Source organism: Podarcis filfolensis (genome assembly GCF_964270895.1).
Source record: "Podarcis filfolensis genome assembly, chromosome: 8".
NCBI classification, from domain to species: Eukaryota; Metazoa; Chordata; class Lepidosauria; order Squamata; family Lacertidae; genus Podarcis; species Podarcis filfolensis.
In genome coordinates this window covers 40,244,465-40,262,907 of record NC_139611.1, presented here as the reverse complement: position 1 = coordinate 40,262,907, position 18,443 = coordinate 40,244,465, and the positions used below count along the sequence as shown (strand labels likewise).

The 18,443-nt window shown below is 38.9% G+C and overlaps 1 protein-coding gene across 4 annotated transcripts in view; it reads right to left on the bottom strand.

The window, feature by feature from the left end:
- The window catches only part of ANKRD11 (ankyrin repeat domain containing 11), a 193,178-nt gene that overhangs the window by 160,041 nt on the left and 14,694 nt on the right, over window positions 1–18,443 (bottom strand). For 3 of the 4 annotated variants that reach the window (XM_083626181.1, XM_083626179.1, XM_083626182.1), the window contains exon 2: window positions 9,523–9,602. The gene's annotated coding sequence lies outside the window, so the exon portion shown is untranslated. Of the gene's footprint in view, window positions 1–9,522; window positions 13,114–13,255; window positions 13,294–15,292; window positions 17,611–18,443 lie in introns of those variants that run through there. The other variant, XM_083626180.1, reaches the window with a different exon arrangement.

Genomic DNA, 18,443 nt, shown 5'->3' with positions numbered 1-18,443 from the left:
AGGGGCAGTACAGGATTCCTTTTGGTGTACCGACCTCCCCGCTGCACCAAGGATTCCCTGCCCGAGCTGCTTCAGGTTGTGGCGGATGTTCTCCTGGAGACACCTAGCTTGGTCGTCCTAGGGGATTTTAACATCCATGCCGACACGACCTTACAAGGGGCCGCTCGGGACTTCGTGGAAAGCATGGCCTCCATGGGGCTGTCCCTGAATAAGTCTGGCCCAACCCATAGCCGCGGACATGCCTTGGACCTGGTGTTTACCTCTATGGATGTTGGTCATCTGACACTAAGTAAAAGCGAAACGAAAGAAGTGCCACGGTCAGATCACTTCTTGGTGCAACTGGACTTCTCTGCGACCCATCCCCTCTGCAGGGAGGTGGGACCAATTCAGATGGTCCGCCCCCACCACTTAATGGATCCAAATGGTTTCCAGAGAGTGGTAGGGGATGCTTTATCCCATGTTGATGGCCTTTCAGCTGATTCCCTGGTGGCCCACTGGAATGTGGAGTTAACCAGGGCTATTGACTGTTTGGCTCCGAAGCGCCCTCTCCGATTGCATGGAGCCCGGACAGCCCCATGGTTTTCCATGGATCTGAGGGCAATGAAACAATCGTTGAGACGGCTAGAGTGCCGGTGGCGGATAACTCATTCCGAATCTGACCGGACACAGGTTAGAGCTCAACGTCGAGCCTACCAAGTGGCGATAGCAACGGCGAAGAAGAATTTCTTCACCGCCTCTATTGCATCTGCAGAAAACAGCAGCAAGAGACTTTTTCAGGTGGTTCACAATTTAGCGGAACCACCTGCAACATCGGGGCCCAGTACGGGCCACATGTTCTCCTGCAATGATTTACATGCAGCCGCTGGGAGAGATCATGTCATTATGTGTAGGGTAGGTGAGTGTGGCTTGGCCAAAACAGCCTTGTGGGACAAATGAGAAGTCCTGGAGGGCCAATTAGGCTAATGGACCAAAGATTCCCTATCACTGATCTGAAACTACGAACTACCAATGGATAGGTTGGCTGAGCGTTAAATTTGCAACACAGAGGTAATGGGCAGCTTCCCCTCTAGGCTGAAAACATAACAGTCTCACCCATCATTTTGCTATTTGAAAGAAGGTAGGAAAAGAATGCTGCAGAAAAAGGAAATGCAACTCTGATTGTTCCACCATGCAGGATTGGGAATAGTGGCCCCAAATGACTCTTCCATTTTCTAGCTCTGCCTCTGGAGAGAGAATCTAAAATTAGCTGATCCACTCCCAAGATCCATAGCAGCATTAGTCATTAAAATGTTAACTTGTCACATATGATTTTAATCAAGTCATCCTCTGTGGTGTGCTCAGCTTGGAAAGCACAGTACGCAAGGTTTATGCCTTTTCATCATCATAAAAAGATGAAATGCAAGAAATAAGCCTACAGCAATATGTGAATGGCCATATTTAGAAATATTTTATCAAGTTCTTTTCTAAGTTCACTTCATCCCTAGACATCAGAAATAACATGTCTACCTCTGTTTGTTATAAGCAACACAATTATGGGTGCTGGTGCTGCTCCTAATTCCAGTACTGGCAGTGTTAGATGGGCCCTTTAAAATAAAATTTCAATTCAAAAATTCCTTTATTTACACACACATTGAATGAAGGACTGCACAGTGTTTCTTAATGAACTCAGCAACCTGAATATATTCATGTAATAATGACAGAAATGGCTGTCACTTCATCTGGCATTCAGCAAGCAAAATTTAAGAGCCATTTTCACATGATTTACATTCCAAACTTAGCAACATCTTATTGCATCAAGCATTTGAGGGGTCTATGTAACAGAGAATGACATTTGTGGACCAGAAAACTAAGGCTGCAATGCTAAACACATTTACAGTGGAGTAAACCCTTAGGGACGCAGGTGGCGCTGTGGGTAAAACCTCAGCGCCTAGGACTTGCAGATCGTCAGGTCGGCGGTTCGAATCCCCGCAGCAGGGTGCGCTCCCGTTGCTCGGTCCCAGCGCCTGCCAACCTAGCAGTTCGAAAGCACCCCCGGGTGCAAGTAGATAAATAGGGACCGCTTACTAGCGGGAAGGTAAACGGCGTTTCCGTGTGCTGCGCTGGCTCGCCAGATGCAGCTTGTCATGCTGGCCACGTGACCCGGAAGTGTCTTCGGACAGAGCTGGCCCCCGGCCTCTTAAGCGAGATGGGCGCGCAACCCCAGAGTCAGACACGACTGGCCCGTACGGGCAGGGGTACCTTTACCTTTTAAACCCTTCTAACTCGGTGGGACTTAGTTCTAAAGAAGAACAGGATTATACCATAGAAAGAATTTCACATCAAAAATAGATCCAATGCAGTAACACTGTAACACCAATGCAGTGACTGTTAATTTAGCGGAAGGAATCAATTTGAGTTCCTCAATATTTCAACCAACCGAAGGCCATTTGGACTTTCCCTTCTCATACCTGTTTATCAGACACACATACCACTCCATATAACTATCTACAGGCTGTCTCCCCCTGACTATATGACTGAACATCTCTTCCAAAAATTGTCATTTGATCTGCCTCGGAGCAATAAAGTGCTCGTGCACCATGTCCACGCTCTCCTCAATAGCTTATGTAATAGTAAAGGACAAGGAGGAAACATGTTTACATCTGGAAACAACAACATCACCAAGGCCTCATGAGCCACTTTTGTGTGTCCATATGTTATGAGAATATATAACAATAAATGTTTTGCGAGAAGCACATTATGGTCCACTCAGTTTTTCTTCCATGAAACTCAGGAGACTGAATATGAGGCGCCCCCAACAATTTTCCATTCAGGCAATGCCTGCTTAGCATTGGCACAGTTGCTGCAATCCATGCCTTCATAGGACATCAGTCTTCCCCCTGAATACAACTGCTATGTCATACCACAGCCACATGCACCATCCTTAGAAAAGGATAGTAAATGCATTTATGTTTTTGTTTAGTTTACACACACTCCTCCATATTTATTATTTTTACAGTGACTAGATCCTATGTATAGGATTTTTTAAGCAGTCACTTTTACCTTGGAAAGATGCTCTACCAAGGAAAAGGACTGCAAATACTGTAAAAGGAACTAATGGCTTAAAAGGCAGCAAAAATGAACGAAACCACCACAGAGGCAGAAGGAGCACTGAAGAGAAGAACCAAAGATAAGACTAAACACAGATGGGAAATCAACAGGTGGTAAAAGAAACAAGGAAATGACCAGCCTGAAAGGTGAACAACAGGCGTCAGGAAGAAATGACTGCTTTCTGAGAAGCAAAGGGGGGGGGGGAGTCAATAAAGGAGGAGTAAGGCTAAGCTAAGACAAGCAGCTTCCTTTATTCTTTTTTTAAAGCTTACAATGTTGCCTATTGTCCACTGGGGCAGCACCAAATCCCAACCTGGCCACAGCTTCTCTCGGATCTCCAGAATGTTTTATCAGCTACAAATGTTCATCCATGTCTGTAGACACACCTAAAAGCTTCATTTTAAAAACTGCAGAGAATGAAAGTTGGAAGTGATGGCAAATGCCATCTACGCCAACTCCTACCAATGCTGAAAATCCACTACTACAACCTCCATGATGGGGAGGCCATCCAGCCTCTGCCTAAAAACCTCTACTGAAGGTAAGTACACCAGCTTCCAAGGCAATCTGTTCCATTGTTGATCAGCTTGTACTTCCTAATGTTTAGTTTAAATCCTTTTTCTTCCAATTTGAATCCTATTTGAATTTGAATTTTAGGCCGAAATATTGGGAAATATTGGAACAAGAAGGAGATAAATTGAAATTGCAGAATTTTGAGAAATTAAAAGATAAAGTGCGAGACTGGCTTCATTATTATCAAATAAGAGAGGCCTATAATTTGGACAAAAAAAATGGCTTCCAGGTGGAAAAATCAAAATTGGAAACAGAACTGTTAGATCCCAAAACTAAGATACTTTCAAGAATGTATAACTTGCTGTTAAAATGGAATACGCAGGATGAAACGGTTAAATCTGCAATGATTAAATGGGCACAAGATATTGGTCATAACATTATGTTTGCTGACTGGGAACAGTTGTGGACCACCGGTATGCAATTTACGGCATGTAATGCCTTAAGAGAGAATATTATGAAAATGATATATAGGTGGTACATGACACCAGTCAAGCTTGCAAAAATATATCATTTGCCTGATAACAAATGTTGGAAATGTAAAGAAAATGAAGGTACATTCTTTCACCTTTGGTGGACATGCCCAAAGATTAAGGCTTTCTGGGAGATGATCTATAATGAAATGAAAAAGGTATTTAAATATACCTTCCTGAAGAAACCAGAGGCCTTTCTCCTGGGCATAGTCGGCCAATTGGTGCCAAAGAAGGACAGAAGTTTCTTTATGTACGCAACAACAGCAGCAAGAATACTGATTGCAAAGTATTGGAAGACACAAGATTTACCCACCCTGGAAGAGTGGCAGATGAAGGTGATGGACTATATGGAACTGGCGGAAATGACTGGCAGAATCCGAGACCAGGGAGAAGAGTTGGTGGAAGAAGATTGGAAGAAATTTAAAGACTATCTACAGAAATATTGTAAAATTAATGAATGTTAAAATGATGATTGGATTGAATAGGGGGTATTAGCAACAAAGTTAATAAGAATATGCAAAAATGAATTGATAATGGATGAAAATATAGAGTTATAATATGTTAAGATATAGAGTTAAGATAAATGAAAGAGGGTAAGGATTTGCTGATTTGATTACCTAAATGGGAATACAAAAAGGGGAGGTGTGAGGAGGTCAAGGAAACAAGTTAATGAGCATAAAGTTATAAAAAATGGATTTGTTTTTAATTCTCTTTTACCTATTTGTTTTTTGTATATTGTATTTTTATTTGTATTTTTTCTTTTTTATGTACTTTTTTTAGGTTTTTTTATTTATTTTGTTTTTTTCATATGTTCTTTTTTATTTTGTAAACTGATGTTTTTGTAAAATTCCAATAAATATTATATATATAAAAAAAATGAATTTGAATTTCAGCTCAAGTCCTACCCACTGAAGCAACTTATAGCAAGTTTGCTCCCCAACTTCGAGATAGTTTTTCCAAATATTTTGAGGAGTATATAATACAAGTATTTCCCTTTGACAAAGATTAGAAGCTATACTATCACAGACTAGAAAAGAAAGTTTCACATATTCTGGTCATTGGATAGGCCACTCATATGGCAGTGTCCCTAACAAATATAGTTGCAAAAAGTACGATTACAGAAAAACCTCAAAAATACATAAAATTTGAACAAGTAAATCTCACTAATGCCCAGTGGAAGACAAAGCTCAAAAATATGAAAGCTACATTCAACTTATTGGCCTCTTCCCATAATATTATCTGGGGTAGTGCATGCCTGCCAAGTGGGTAGACCGGAGTTACCCCACAGAAGTGAGCTTCCAGGCCCAAGTCTAAATATGAAAGTATTCTAGAGGCAATATATGTACTGCTATCATCTTCCAGAGAATTCACCTCTAGCTCCAACCCACATCCCTTCACGCAAAGTCTTTGAAGAGAAGTATTTGGTCTTGAGCAGTGTTCAAAATTAGCCAGGCACAAGGTGCTTTTTACACCTGGCTTTCGTTCACTTGCAACCAAGTGAAGGTGTCTGGGTGCCAGGATGGCGCCTGGCATCTCCACCATTTGGAACTGCATGCCTGCAGTTGATTGGATCTGGACTGTTTTTCACATGCTAATACCACATCATGTAGAATTAGCTTCACAATCATAATGAATTTCTGGAACCAAAATACTATTTCTGTGCAGCTTGAGCAGGAGCAGTCACCATTAAGAAAAAGAGGTCGGAATAGGCCAAGATATATGTGGACTGTCCCTGAGACATTTCAAGTTCTCAAAGCTCTTAACCTAGCTCAAGGCTGTCATCTGAACTAGCCAGATGTTTAACTGAGTATCAATCACAGTCTGTCCATCATTTGAAAAATAAGACTTTAGAGCCGTCTTGCCCCAAAATGGCAACTGGACATTCCATTTTGGAGACTGTAACTTTGGTTTAAAGAGCCATTTGAAGCCTAGCTTATATGGCTGTATTTCTAACACTGGTTTCAAGGATGTTGAATTTACAGTTAAAAGTGATTAGGTTGCAAAGGTTCACTCGTCATTAAAACTTGCATTAACGAAACATTTTTGTTACCTTATGCTACATCTAAAAATGTATTCAGGAAAGGAGAGTGAAATCTAACTCAAGGTTGTGACAGATCCTGATTTTACAAATCCTTTCCCTATGCAGTCAAGAATCAGTAAATATTTAAAAGTGAATGCATCCAAGCTGAAGTGCCACTAATGGAAAAGACCTGAGTTAAATGAATACCAAGATCTGGCCCCGTTTTGTCTAAGCAATTCTATCTTCATTGTAAAATGTGACTTTTCCGAAGACAATTCAATTCTTAAAGCATGTGTTGAAACTGCATTTTTACTACCTAGCTCAGCTTCACAATAGCGTTTTTCTCGGAAGGTCAGAACAAGGCAAGATTCAAGCTTGGAAAAACAATTCTGCTTAGCAGCCCCACCATATTCATCCTTTTAACAACAACAACAACAACAACAACAACAACAATAATTTATTTATACCCAGCCACTCTGGGCAGATTCCAACAAAAGATTAAAATACAATAGTCCTTCAGATATTAAAAGCTTCCCTAGACACCTACATATTCATTATGAACTCTGTGAAATACTACTTCCAAAACCACCATCACGATCTCACTTCTGCTCAAAAGTCTTGATCTGGCAATTTCTGTAATGAAAAATGTGAGTATTGAGAGTTTAACCAGCTCCCAGCTTACACTAGAATTCTGTGCTAAAGAAAGGCACCGGATTATCATGCTTCTTCAAGAAACTCAACAGTACATAAACATTGGAAGCCTAAATGCTTTTCAACAAGAAAATAATACATACACAGAGCATATTCATTAGTGTGGTATACGTGTGGTATACAGTGATTTGGCTGCGCTGCATTTTTATTATTATTCCACTTTCCATTAATTTACACATGACCCAATTTTTATTACAAGAAAGAATGCTAAGGAGAAGCCTATATATACTTCGTACACTAATATTGCGTGGAAATAACTGCATAGATGTCACCAAAGAACATAAAACTGCCACAACTCCAGCTTCATTAGAACATATTCTTTCACAGAAATCCCAGCACTAACACACAGCCATCATATTGTTGGCCACAGATTCTGCAATAGCTTGGCCATGAAGAATTCTGCAAATCAAGTACCACACATCCAATTCACTGGACAGTCTTGCACTTTGCCCCAACTCAAGAATATGCAAGTACTCAGTAAGCTTTCCAAGAATTTGAAAACATTCTTAATTTCTATATACCAACAAAATCATCACTCTGGGCAAATAAGCCCTGATGATTCATCAGTGGCAGGTGGAAATTAGCACTGTTACTTATTGGGTATTCAATACTGGAAGGGAAGAATGCACACCTAATTTCAACATGACAAATTAAAATTTATGCTCCAATCACCACTTTTAAGACAATCTCATTAAGGCCCCTGCAGTAAGGAAAATTACCTACACGTGCACAGGTATGGTGATGACACAAGTGACAAAATTGTCGATACACCTTTAAGCTCTGCAGCAGCAATATTCTGCTCTCCAGGTCTCTTGTGAGCAGAATGAGCAGAAACCTTTTTGTGTAAAATGTGAGATATTAAATAATTCTATCTAAAGAATTCAGGTTTTAATTACTATTCCAAGTGTGTATGTTAGTTGTTCCACACAAAAACAACATTCTACCAATTTTTCTTATTTGCTCTCCAAAGGATTAATACTTATAAAATAAACACACAAACATTAAAAACAATAATCTAATGTGAACAAACTGCAAGTCAGCAACAATTAATAACGGAATGCCCTAAAAGGGCCCATCTCACCGACTGTCCTAAATGGCAGTGATGGACACTGGTATGCACTACTAGGACACTCAGTTACACCATTTGCCAAGAAGCAGGTTTTACCTCTCTCATTATTCTTGAAGAAGGGACTTCAACAGGAGTCTGCAATCGACCATGGGTGCATTGTATCATACTAATTACAAAATAGGCAAGAAGCTACTGTTGCTACTACCTCATCAAAGCTAAGGAAACAGCTTTTTATTCCAGTCTTTTCCAATGTTTTGTTAACTGACACGAGACCCACATCAGAAGATGCATCTCAATGTCATTGCTGAGACAGGTGCTCCACTGACAGGCTTCAGAAAGTTGTCAGCAGTGACAAAAACCTGCAGCACATATTTTTAGCAGACTCTTATAGAGAGTTTGGGTGCATCTGAAGGTGCAGAATTTTTTCAAGCTCAAACCAAGTCCAGACTTGATTTTAATGAATCCTCTTTTAATTAGAAACTTAATCACCAAGTTCAAACATTACTCTTGTTAACTGATTACATTTCACCCTGATAATGTCAAATTAAATCCTAGATCACATTCACTAATTATCTCTTTTTGGTAAAAACTACCCTAGAAAAAGTCCTTAAGAGAGAACATTATTCAGCATGAATCTTCTCACCTACAGTAAGGAAACAATCCCCAATTTAGCCAAATATCTGACATTTCTCTCCATCCTCCAGAAGTAGGGAAAGACCTTTTCCTTTCAGGAACAAAAAACTAAGTTTGCCTCTCACCGCTGGGTCTCTGTTAGCACCATGGGGTGTGTGGTATGTATAAGCTTTGACAGATTCAATCTGGATGAGAGGGAGAGCTGTATGAGTGGACACAGGAGGCAGGTCTTGTAGAATGGCACATAACTGGACTACTCTTTTTGCTTGGTCACCGCTGTTATATAAACCTTGTTTAATCACACTGAAAATGTTCTACAAATTTTACTTCTAAGAATAGTGATTCCAATCATTCCCCTTCTTCCGTTGTGTTGCATGCAAGTGAATTTGTAGAGAACTTGCATGTACTGTAATAGGATTGTCAGCTTATAGTTGTTGCTTGCCACAGGTAACCAGCCAAGTGCCTAATTGCAAGGCAGGTTTTATGGTAGTATATAAGTCCTTGGCTGCTGATTCAACAGTGTCTTTGCAGAGAAAAATGCCACAGTGGTGCTTTATCCAAGCATCTAAATCAGAAAGTTTCCCTGAGATGATAACTTATGCAATATATGTCTTGGTGATGATAAAATGAAAGCCATAGCCTGTATTTGTAATTTCCCTACAAAACCTTTGTCAGGTACTGCAGGGAAGTTCACCCTCAGGCCTTATTTGTGATGCTGCTATACATTGCACTACAACTAAAACTAGTTTCTTAATAAGCTGAAGACATTTTATCTGCACTACAAAACCAATTCTAACACAACTACTCTTATTAAAACCTATTAAATATTTACATTTTAAGAATAATAAATGAAAAATCACTATCACGATTCATAGTCATATTCTGTTTTTGTATTCGCTATTACAAAAGGTATTCCACTGAAGGGGGGGTGCTTGGGGCGGGGGAAGCAATAAAATAGTTACCGATTCCATAGCTGAAAGTAGTGGTTAGCAGGACATGGATAAAATCCAACAAAGAGATGTCTCCAAAGAAGCTCTGTATTCTGAAAGACAAACAAAAATTATCTTACATAAATATAAAGACTCACAATGCAAGCTTCAGGGGGGAAAAGCATGCTAAAATTATTACACCTCATAAAAATATCTTGTTGAATTCTATTCCCAATGTGCTTTGCTACTTCAACAGTCCACTGGGTGATAGCACTGTGATGTCCTACTTGTGCAACTGGGATTTTCCTTTCAGCCCTCTTAAAAAATAATCTATTTTCAGAGTCACATACATAGAAAATATTGAAATAAAATTTGACAAAATCTTTTCAGAAAGCCAGAATAAAATGAGAAGAAAAGATATCTGGTCTTTGGTAGGTTTTGGGGAGGGGTGGAATCTTAGCCATTGAATTTGCACTTACACTTATAGAGACCTACTTGATCAAGATAACCTGGGATTCACATAATTACATAACTTATTTACTAATCATTCTGGTTACTCTTAGAAACTGAATTTTTTTCAAGACAAGAGAATAGAAAGAATACATTCACAAAGAAAGAGAGTAGCACAGGTTTGCTCCCTCAGAAAAAAAATACTACTTTAAAATCAAACTATTTACTTCTTGTCCTGGTTTAAATACAAAAGTAATAACAATATGCTGTAAGTACCATACAGGTAAGAGCTCGTGAAATTTACTGGCAATTGTATCATATAACTATCCCATGCTAGCATTTACATAAACATTAGCAAAGCTAATATTCACCAATAAAATATATCCTTCCTTTTTAAGTATCACCTTCATATTTTTTTATAGCTAACACTACCATAAGAATAAGATATCTGGTGCTTGCTATTATCATTCCAGAACAAGCAAACTGTGACTCATAATTGCAGTGAAGCCAGCTGTTCTTAAGTAAAAGAAGTCAAGGCTAACCTATAAAAGACAGCTCTAGGCAACTACAATAAAAATCACCAATCTCTAGTAGAAAAACAAAAGGTGGCAAGGCTATTTAAATTTGAGCAAAGTAATGCAACAATCATCATCAAACTGTAGCCAGATGCATGATGCAGTTCTACAGCTGAAGCTTAGCACGCCTGGCCCTATGCATAAACCTCTTTTGGAGGTTGTGGGGTATTGAGTAATAGGAGTGTTAGGCTAGGGCTTCAGAGACCTATATCTGAGTGGTCATTGAACATTGGCCTTTAAAAAATTAGCCTCAATTACAAACTAGCATTACAGCGTCATTGTGAAAATATAAGTTGTAGAGCACTTTGAAGAGTACTAACTCATTCAAAAGGAGAGGATTATACTATCTCCATACCAGGCCGGCCAAAAACGCTCTTTGGTCTTGTAAAGGATGAGCTGTCTTTTAATTGTGGATTTTAAAAACTGTGCCACAATACCTGAATATATAGCAATATTTTATAGCAGGGGTGTCCACCTTCCAAGAGACTGTGATCTACTCCCACTATAAATAAACTGGCAGTGATCTTCCCATTGATTGACCAGAGTTGTTGAGCTTCTTTGAGGGAGGCTTCAACAAAGTTGTTAAGCGGTTTTTTTTTAAGGGGAGAGACCACAGTTGTTGAGGGGTTTTTTTTAGGATCGACCAGGGAAAGCCCGTGATCGACCAGTAGATTGCGATCAACCAGTTGGACAGGCCTGCTTTATAGCGATACCTCTATATAGACATATAAAAATAACTTCAAATATAACAATAAAAGCCAGAACTGAACTAGGAAAATGAACCAGTGTGCTACAATGCATGACAAACCAATCCAGACAGCAGGAGGCCTAGTCAAGTACAGAACATTCCATTTGGAGAGAACCTCTGACATGTTCAAAAATGCTGAAGCAGATGGTGAGCAGTCTTTAATACTAGTATCCCAGCTTAGTCAACCACCAATGTTTGCTAAAATTAAGTCATATAAGAACTCCAGGGGCTGAACTAAAAAATGAAATGTATGCATTGCTACTTAAGATTTCATGTACATAAATATTAGCTACTTATTTAATCATGAAGGCAAGGCTGACTATTCTTTCTTTGGAAAGGAACCCTTCATATACCAAAAAACAAAACAAACAACCCCTCCTTTTATGGCAGTACCAAGCCTTCTGTACTGAGAAAAACCCAAAGGATTTCCTGCTCTGTTAACATGATGCTCCTAAGCAATGGAGTTAACCACACATCAGAGCCAGAACTGGTTTTAGTTTAATACAATGACCTGAAAACACATTTTAATATTTATGTGCATAGCACCTATGTCAGCTAGAAGAGTGAAGCCAGACTAGCAATCTTAAACACATAACCATGAACATCAAAAAGGAGGAACAACATGAAAAAGAAGCATATAGTCTGGAGACAAGTAACTGGAAAAGAAGGGCAAATTTAGGAGGCAGGTGGTACATGGACTTCCAGGGAACTAGGTAAAAGTAAAGAACAGATGGGGAGGGAGTGTTGAAATGAAAAGCAAAGGAGGACTGATTAGTTTTCAAGAGAGCACTTAAAAAAAAAAGACAAAGCATAATGCCTCTCTCATGTTACACTTCTATTTCTGCCATAGGGATCTTTTGCAATGCTAAACAGAATGGAAGCTGCATGTAATACAAAGAAGAAACAAAGCAAGTAAAGTGATACATTTTATTGGGCCTATTTTTATGGGAAAGACTGTAGAAGCTTGCAAACTTTGTATGCTGTAAACTGCCCAGAGTGGCTGGGGAAACCCAGATGGGTGGGTGGGGTGGTGGTGGTAATAATAATAAAAATAATAATAATGTAGAAAATATTAGTATCCTGCATCCTTGATTATCGTATTTGTATCTTGCCATGCCTCCAAGAAGTTCAAAAGGTTATCCCATTTTATCCTCACAATCCTGCTAAGCAGTTTAGACAGAAATATGGCCTGAAGCAATCTACAGTGCTTCATCGTTGAAGAATTTTAATCCTCATTTCCCAGTTCAGGTTCAACACTCCAGTCACTATACTACAGTAGTTAGAGGATTGGATTGGGACCTGAGAAACCAGGGTTTAAATTCCCATTCAGCCATGAAGCTTACTGCGTGACCTTGGCCCAGTCACTACTTCTCAGCCTAGCATACCTCACAGGATTGTTGTGGTAAAATGGGAAGATGGAGAACTATGTATGACCCTCTTGAAGGAAAGGTGGGATAGCAGTGTAATAAATAAATATTTTAGTTGGGTACTTAGTGTCTAAGAAGCTAATTCAGATGTCTATTCCAGAAGTTAGGAAAGAGAAAGCAAGCAACATGCATTTTATGTTGAACAGAAGTATAATCTTAGAATGTGTCAAAAATTGGGGGGGGGGGGAGAATCTAACACTTCTGAAAATTATCTTTATAACAACTGATACTCTTATAATCTTTCAGTGAAATGTACATGGAAGCCTTCATAGAGGTTCTATTTGGCAAAAACACTGGTCCATCTGAAAATTCTACCTTATTCCTTTTAAAGAACAAATTGTTGCAGAACAATGTTGATCTTTTTTTAAAAATGCCACAACTCAAGAAGTTTATTTTCATTTATGTTAGTGCAGGCTTCCTCAACCTCGGCCCTCCAGATGTTTTGAGACCACAATTCCCACCATCCCTGACCAATGGTCCTGCTACCTAGGGATCATGGGAGTTGTAGGCCAAAAACATCCGTAGGGCCGAGGTTAAGGAAGCCTGCATTAGTGTGTGCACCCAACAATCACAGTGTATTTCATCCACTGATTAGTACCAAGCACTTATGTGTATTCATTATTTTCCACCCTGGTCTGCTCACACTGATATATTTCTGGTGTTGTTCCTCCAATTCTTAATTCTGAGATTTTGCATTGCTGACATCCAAGCAGCACCCTGAAAAATACTGAACTTCAAATGAAAAGGAAAACTGCAGCTATAGCACAGAATATCTTAGAGGCCAGGTTTTGGTTTCAAACAGACTGACAGCTTTTCTTGCACAGGCACAGTCCTTTATATACTATTAGCAATAAATGATTAGGGAATCCTAAGTAAATAGGCTCATGCTACTGAAAAATTAATGCCCCAGCCATCTGAAACCCTTGTGCCAATCCCTACTTCTAGTATAACAGAAGCTAACAGAAAGCGAGATGTCACCAACACCACAGTTGATGGGATATTGGACTATTCCAGCCACATTTGCAGCACATAAATGTGCTGGATTTATAGTACACTGTAAATAGGGCTTTACCTCCCTTTTTGTCTGGAAACCTAAAACAAACCTATATTGTATATGAAATTGCGTGTAATTTCCTTTTATTAGAAACAAGTTCTTGTCAGATGTAAACAGTGTTTTGTGGTTGTTTTAGCAAAATTCTAGCCAAAACCAGGTCCCTCAAGATGACTCATTTCAGCCTGCTGACCAACTGAATAGTCTGTTACTCTAATACAGGAGTTGTATTCAGCTAAAAAGAACTACTGGCAGCTTAAAAAAAAAAAATTCTGAGTGGGGTACCCTGGATAAGAGGGAGAGTTTACAGACTAGACGGGCATGCAACTGTTACTGAGAAGCATGCCATTAAATGCAGGGGTGGCAAACCTGGTTCCCTAGACACTGCTGCACTATAACTCCTATAATTCTAAAAAAGGTTGTCTGCTAATATAAGAAAAATAATAATAGTAATCTTTTAAAAATCAAAAGAAACAAAAAATCACCAGCTGCCATCAAGGATAAGATTATTTGATTAATCTCAATATAAACAAATAAATATAAACAGTCAAAACAAGTATCTTAAATAAACAAAACATGTAGAAAGCGCAACAAGATCTTCAAAAAAAAAAAACCAACCCTAGGTGATAAAGGTAAAGGTACCCCTGACCGTTAGGTTCAGTCGCAAATGACTCTGGGGTTGCACGCTATAGGCGAGGGAGCCGGCGTTTGTCCACAGACAGCTTCTGGGTCATGTGGCCAGCATGACTAAACCGCTTCTGGTGAACCAGAGCAGCGCAAGGAAACACCTAGGTGTTTACTTTACTTTGCAGAGTAAATATCTTACAGAGCCCACCTTTGTTGTTCATTTTTAGTCTCCCTTCCACAGGAATATAATCCTATCACCCCTGACAATTAACCACAGATTCTGGGGGTGATCAGAATTGTAGTTCATAAACATCTGCCGGTTAGCCACCCCCAATTTAAACTAAAATTATTCAATTATTAGATTTGTCTAAGATACTACAGGTAACTTCTCTATCTGATAATTATGACATTTTTCATTAAATTACTAGAAGGCAGGCTGAACCACAGTGTGTCAATCCCTAAAAGAAGACTGAAAACATGTATGGAAAGTAGTATTTGTTTAATACAATTCTAGCTTTCTCAAAAAAAAAAATCCTGAAAACTGGAACTTGCTTCCCCCACTCTCCATCCAACTTCTGAACACTCGATTATCTTTGATCAAGCTCAAAAGGCTGCCTCTGAACTTTATGGGTAAGCATACTTACATTTATTCATGTTGATATATGCATGTAAAGAGAAAACTGAAAGAAGCTAAGTACCTAAAGAGTATGAATCCTGATTTAAGGAGCTCAGAGAATGTTTTTGACAATATATGCATTGTCTACCCCTTTCAGTTCTTCACATCCCTACAAGCCTATACATCAAATACTTAGAAGCTAGCAGTTATTCGTCTAAAGCCAGCTAGTAAAAATTAACATTTTCTTGGTGTATCTCTGCTGAGCTGACCCTGACAATGCAATACAAATTAAGATAGCATCTAATCTACCTCAGTGGTACATAAGGTATCACTTTAGCAAGTGATATATTTAGACCAATAAGAGATATATCACTTTACAATAGCCATTTGTTTTGGTTTTACATGGGTATCCTTGGCTCACAATACTGGACACCAATACATTAATGCCCCTGCCAAATGAGGTGGGGTAAACAATTGCTCTGTGTAAAGCATTTTCAGTGGAGGTGTCCTGGTTGTGGAATGCCCTCAACTGGTGCCTGTGTTGAGTATTTTTAAGCACCAGGTAAATACCCTTTTTATTTTGTGAGGCTTTTATTTTCTAAAGCTTTTCAGCAGTGCCCAAGGTCTAAAAGGGACTCAGAAAAGCAAACATGTCAGAGCCCTTTTTAAACCTTGGGCACTACTGTTGTTTTACATTATCTTTGATTCTATGTTTATGCAGTATTTGTGTATTTTATGGTTTAAAAACTGTACATTGACCTAAAATCCTATTGCTAATGAGCAGTATAAAATGCTATAAATAAATAATAATCTTATTTCTTTACACAAAAAAGCTGCAAAAACCCATTTATATCTGGCTTGTTTTAACCATTAGTTAAAGTGGAGGTGGGGAACCTGTGGCCCTCCAGATGTTGTCAGACTCCTATCTCCATCAGCCCCAACTAGGATGGTCAAGTCAGTGATGACGGGTTTTTTTTCCTCCCAGCAACATCTAGAAGGTCACATTTCGCCAACCCAGTGTTAAAGGCTCTGCCTTAAAAATGCAGATAATACTTACTTCCCCATATCCTACAGTAGTTGGTATCAGCCTTACACTCATACATTTCATGTTCAGCTCCACACATGAACAGGCTTCTTCATGAACACAGTCCCTTCAGAATGAAACTCAGATTTCTGACTTTCTTGTTCCCCCCCCCCACCATTTCCACAATTGAGGCTTACTGCTAATGTGCAGGATGCAAAGAGGTGTGAAAATATTGCTCTATGCTCCTACCCATTTTTGCAATACAGAGGCCTCCCCTTTTTCACTGCAGCCTGTAGTCAATCAAATAAGCACACCAGAAATTTAGGGAAATGCTTTGTAATAGCTTCCAACACAATGAATCAGCCACATTCAAATTGGGGGACCCAGAGTATTCCCAATGAATGCATGTGGAAATACTTGGATACACAGAAGATACTTGCTGGACCCTACCTTTATCTGTTCAGACTATTTTTCAGCAAGAAAAATAACATGATTTTGGAAGTCTACACAATAACATGAAGCACATGACAATCAAGAAAGCTATTCATGCAATGATTTTTTTTTAATTTCTACTATCCCAATCCTAAATACCATCCTCTTTCCTTTTAATATAAAAAATGGAAACAAAACAGATGCTCGAAATTAAAGACAAACACAACTTGTTTTAGTTTGTTATAACCACACACACCTAAGGTACATAATATACTTGTTCTTTCCTAAAAACTATGCAATGCACTTTGAAAATTTCCTTAACAATTAGCTGAGGTGGAACTTGCAAAGAGCAAATCTTACCACTAAGCATAACCTGAAAGGAGATTTTAGAGTCCAGGTTCACATGATTTAGGCAGGATTGAACTGCTTTTTTCTATACATAGCTTTCTTGTATTGTGTACATTTACAGTTCTGGAGAATTACACAAGCTGTCCTTTGCTCATCTTAGATCATGTCTAAGGCTAAAAGAAAATGTTGAATTAGAACAGACTGTGCTCCATCAGCAAGCAATGTAAGGCCCACAAACCACATGCTGAGATATTTGTGCAGCCCACAGCTTCATGAAAAATCCCTGAAATCTTTGCTTTTTTAAAAAAAGTTTCCAGCTCACATGACTAAGCAGACAAACTTGAATACATGAAGGCAGTTTTTATTAACAGATTTGTGCAATATTTGTGCTATTTTTCAATATCTTATTCTCTGAGCCTATAAAATATCCTCAAGAACTAAATCAATTTTGAGTACCAAAGGTATTAAGTTACTTGGGCTCTTGGTCTTTCTTACGCTAGCTGAAAGGCTGAAAACCATCTACAGCAGGGGTCAGCAAACCTTTTCAGCAGGGGGCCAGTCCACTGTCCCTCAGACCTCGGGGGGGGGGCTATATTTTTGGGGGGGGAATGAATGAATTCCTATGCCCCACAAATAACCCAGAGATGCTTTTTAAATATAAGGACACATTCTACTCATGTAAAAACACACTGATTCCCGGACTGTCTGCGAGCCAGATTTAGAAGGCGACTGGGCTGAATCCGGCCCCCGGGCCTTAGTTTGCCTACCCATGATCTACAGGCCTCACCCATTACTAATGGTCTTGCATCACAACAACACATATGAAGAGTCACAATATGAAGCAACCCACATTCTACAAAGTGGCCCATCACGCAGAACAATTTGCCTGCCTGTATTTTGTGCTTTGATTTAGTACTGTGGGCCATGATTTGCCCTTCTGTACTAGCAAGCGAAGACAAGATCTGTTCTGTCACTCTAAAAGAACATGCAGTTTTCAGTTTGATTTATTTTGCATAAGAACTCCATTGCTCAAAAAAAAAAAAAAACCACCTCAATGGCCCTAAAGTTAAATATATTCCAAGTTTGACACTGTTTTTTTTAAACAAAAAACTAAGGAAGTTATATGAACACAAGGAAGAATGAATTTCCCTCTAACAGCAATACCTAAACCACCAACAGGGTAATACATTCTCCACATAAGAACAAACAGTAGTGCTTTTAAGGATGAAACTATGATCCAATAGATAAAGCAATTGTTAATTTACCGTGAGTACTTTTTAAGGTATCGTTTTTAAAGGTATCTTATAAAACACATGAATGCAAAATCTTTTCTGTATTTCACAACATTAACATCTTCCACCAGAGCTCCAATGACACAGGAAGAAAATACTACTAATCAAGCTATTTGATATTATGAATATAATATAGAAGATTTCAAACCCTATCATGAAAAGATGCTATGAAGATTCCAACAGCCAGTTTAGGCACCCAACTCTTGTAACAAAAGAAACTGTTCATAAAATATCCAATATTTACATTCTGAGAGCTGCTCAAAATGCTGCAATCATGTTATAATTTTATGAAGTACATCTCCAAACGGGGTTCCATCGCTGAAAAACTGCAGCATGACTAACACAGCTCCATTATAAAAGGCAA